Consider the following 3,336-nt stretch of genomic DNA (forward strand, 5'->3'; position numbering starts at 1 on the left):
GAGGACGACATAACCCAGATAAGTGAAAACTCTTGCATTAGTAAGGATATGACATATACCTCTATACAAATTTATGTTTGAAGTTTGCTAATAGATAGTAGCAATGGATTAGTTAATTTATGGAAATTTGTAAGTAAATTGTTTTACATATCTAAATCAAAAGTAGATTACTTCATTAGCACTTAGTGAGTAGCATAGTTGAAATTACAGTGGAAAAAACTGAAAGACTGACAATGCTTATCATTTATAGTCAGTGAATAGTATAAGATTACAATGGAATAGAAAACGAAAAACTGACAATGCTTATCATTTGTACTCAGTAGATAGAATAATTAAGATTACAATGGAAATAGAACTTAAAACTGAAAGTACTTATCAATGTATTCAATATAGTTATAATTGCAGTGGAAAACTAAAAATTGACAAATACATAACATTTATACCCTGTGAACAGTATTATGGAAAACTGGAAATACTGACAACATCGAGATATACATATAAATCATAGCGAAAGCTCATATACTTAGAAGTGGAAATTTAGTCAGGAGTTCCACTTCATATATAGTTAATCATACAAGTCCTGTAGGCCAAATCAATACTGTAATGAAGCAAAACCCTGAACTAGGGTAAGAAGATAGTCGAAGATTTATAATCATTTAACATTGTAATATATACGAGAACAAGAAACAAATTTAGAGAGTCACGGAATCATCAAGATTTCTGAAAAGATTACGCAGCCGAAAGAGATTTAAGAATACTTAGGGATGAGATAAATAAACTACCAACGTCTTTCTTTGAAATTCTGCATAATCTAGACTGTACCCTTGCGAGACAGATTCAGTTAATATACCAACTCATTTAATAAACCATAGACAAATGAGATAATTACAGTCTTATCTAGAAACACAGAATTACAGATTTGCTATTCCTCTCAGTAAAAATAACTAGTAACTATGAAAAATTCATAGTGCCAAAAATGTTACAGGATAAGGGTATTACAACATCCATAGCCAGCCATATAAGAGTAAACATCATAGTGGTGCGAGGACGCCCTAATCCCATGAAAACAATGGAGTTGGGTCGATTCTTTGGACCCCATAACTCTTAAACTATATAAAACATATACTGACCATAGGGCCAAATATAATACCAGACAGTAAAGACAAGCTCCGATAAATTAACAGTCTGTAAACAAAGTCCTCCTCTGAGCCTCTCAGATTTGAAAAATCTCTCAACAGAAGAACAATAGAAAGATTTAAGTACCCGGTGGTGGGAGGGTTTCGCCATTACCACACATAGAGGACTGAATGAGGGTTTTCCTCAGCCCATTGCCAAAATCTTCATTACCTACAAAAACCTCCATCCATACTGGAGGGGAAACCAAATTAAAAAACATGTATTATAAACTGCAATGAATTAAAAATGTGATAGAAGGGGAATATCAATCAAACTTACATGATGGTAGCCACTGGTGGAAACCCTCTCTGCGGATTTCTGAAATAGGAATCCAAATAAGTTGACAGAGGAGCCACAAACGAGCAGGAGTCATGCCATGTCGACAGGGAACGAATATGGTAAACAAGAAAACCCCGGTGATAAACAAAATAACTAGAAGAACACGTGCATAGCAAGGATCCTTTGGCAGAGTAGGTGGTATTCCTTCCCCAGAGAAACACAATGAATGAACAACATCAATACACCCCAAGCATAGAACCCCAAGTTTCACCTTTGCCGTCCGATCCAAGCCACAACCGTGGACCGTCGATGAGGAGTCGATCCCAAGGACAATGATGGAGCTGTACAACAGCAAAGACTCCAAACTGCCACTTAGGCTGATAAACAATCGAAGAAATTAAATACAGACGCAGAAGGATGAGTGGTACAGCCGGAGCAATTCAATACACATGTAGAGGGCCAAATGGAGCAAAAATATAGGCTCAATGGTCGAAATTCATGAAAGACCGACATTAAATTGTAAGTTGAGGCTTAGTCCTATTTTAATTAATACAAATCACAACATAAACCTCGAGGTTGGTAAGTGGGCTTGTTGGCTCATGTAACAAAACTATCTACGGTTAGATTACCCTAAAATTATTAGCGGCAAGATTACATGTCTGTATTATGGTTTGACCGAATAATCATGTAATAATAATAAAGAAATGTCAATGGTCTAAAGTTATGTTGCTGCCATAGCCATAGATTCTCCATGGTAAATATTTTCAGTTTAATATATGGTAAAATATTTGAATTTTTTTTTATTAATATTGTTTTAACACATGGATGTGTGATAATTCCCCGTTCTATCTCTCTCTATTGCTTAAATATGATCCTATTGTATTGTATTTAAGAAAGTATCTAAATAAAAAAAAAAATCAATGATTGGTGGTAAACTATTAAACCTATATTTTGGATCAATCATGGTAAAGAAAATACAATAGAATCATGCACTATCTTTCCTCTATCATTGTTAATCACTTTTCTTAGTTAAGATGCACCTATCGTAGTTCTTTATAATATTATTTATATTATATAAATTTAACAGATGTATATATAAAAGTATTCTCATTTTTTAATTTATTAAAACCTCCATTTAATCTCTATGGGAATATTTTTAGTAGTCGTGAGGATGGAGGGTTTAGATATACCTCAAAAGTAATTGTAACCTTTTTTTTCTTAGATTTAATTAAAAAATGTTATAAAATTAAATTAAAATAAACTATTTGTAAAATATTTTGATTTTGAAATAAGTTATGGTTTTTGGGCATGTGGTATTGATAAGCCATGATATTGGCTCATAGTATTGTAATAGAATAATTAAAAGCCTAGAATCATAACATAATAATCAAAAGTCTAGATTACCCATGGTAATGATAAACCATGGTAGTAGTCCATGGTATTATAATTTTCTTCCCTCCTCCCCAGCTCTATCTTTCTCTTGTGAGAATTGGTCCATGGTATTGTAAAAACCTACTTAGAAGTTAATAATATCCATGGTAAATATTCATGATTAAAAATATTGTCATATTGTAAATATTAAGTTCTTATGATTAACCATTGGTGGTCCTACCTACCTTCTTGCTAATTTCCTTGCGTTAAAGCTTAAGCCCTTGGTTGGTTGTACGGAGTCCTTTGTAAAGGACTCGGCCTCCTACATTAAGGAGCTCAAAGATATTAAGCTTGACCTTGGGGACATTCTTGTTAGTTTTGATGTTGTTTCCCTCTTCACTTGCATCCCTATTAGTGAGGCCATGGAGGTGATCAACCGCCTAACAGATCCTGACACTGCTATGTTAGTTGAGATCTGTCTCACTTCTACGTTTTTCTGTTTTGAGGGAG

The 3,336-nt window shown here is 33.8% G+C and overlaps 1 long non-coding RNA gene across 1 annotated transcript; it reads right to left on the reverse strand.

Moving 5' to 3' along the window:
• Nucleotides 1-1,200: 1,200 nt before the first annotated feature.
• On the reverse strand, nucleotides 1,201-1,960 carry LOC149146707 (uncharacterized). Its single transcript, XR_016265197.1, has 2 exons — nucleotides 1,456-1,960; nucleotides 1,201-1,368 (listed from the first exon to the last, which is right to left on the reverse strand). It is a non-coding gene; the product is annotated as an uncharacterized LOC149146707 (long non-coding RNA).
• Between the last annotated feature and the right edge of the window lie 1,376 nt (nucleotides 1,961-3,336).

The sequence above is a fragment of the Pinus tabuliformis genome, chromosome X, assembly GCF_031772625.1.
Source record: "Pinus tabuliformis cultivar Carrire ecotype Pingquan chromosome X, CPIR1, whole genome shotgun sequence".
NCBI classification, from domain to species: Eukaryota; Viridiplantae; Streptophyta; class Pinopsida; order Pinales; family Pinaceae; genus Pinus; species Pinus tabuliformis.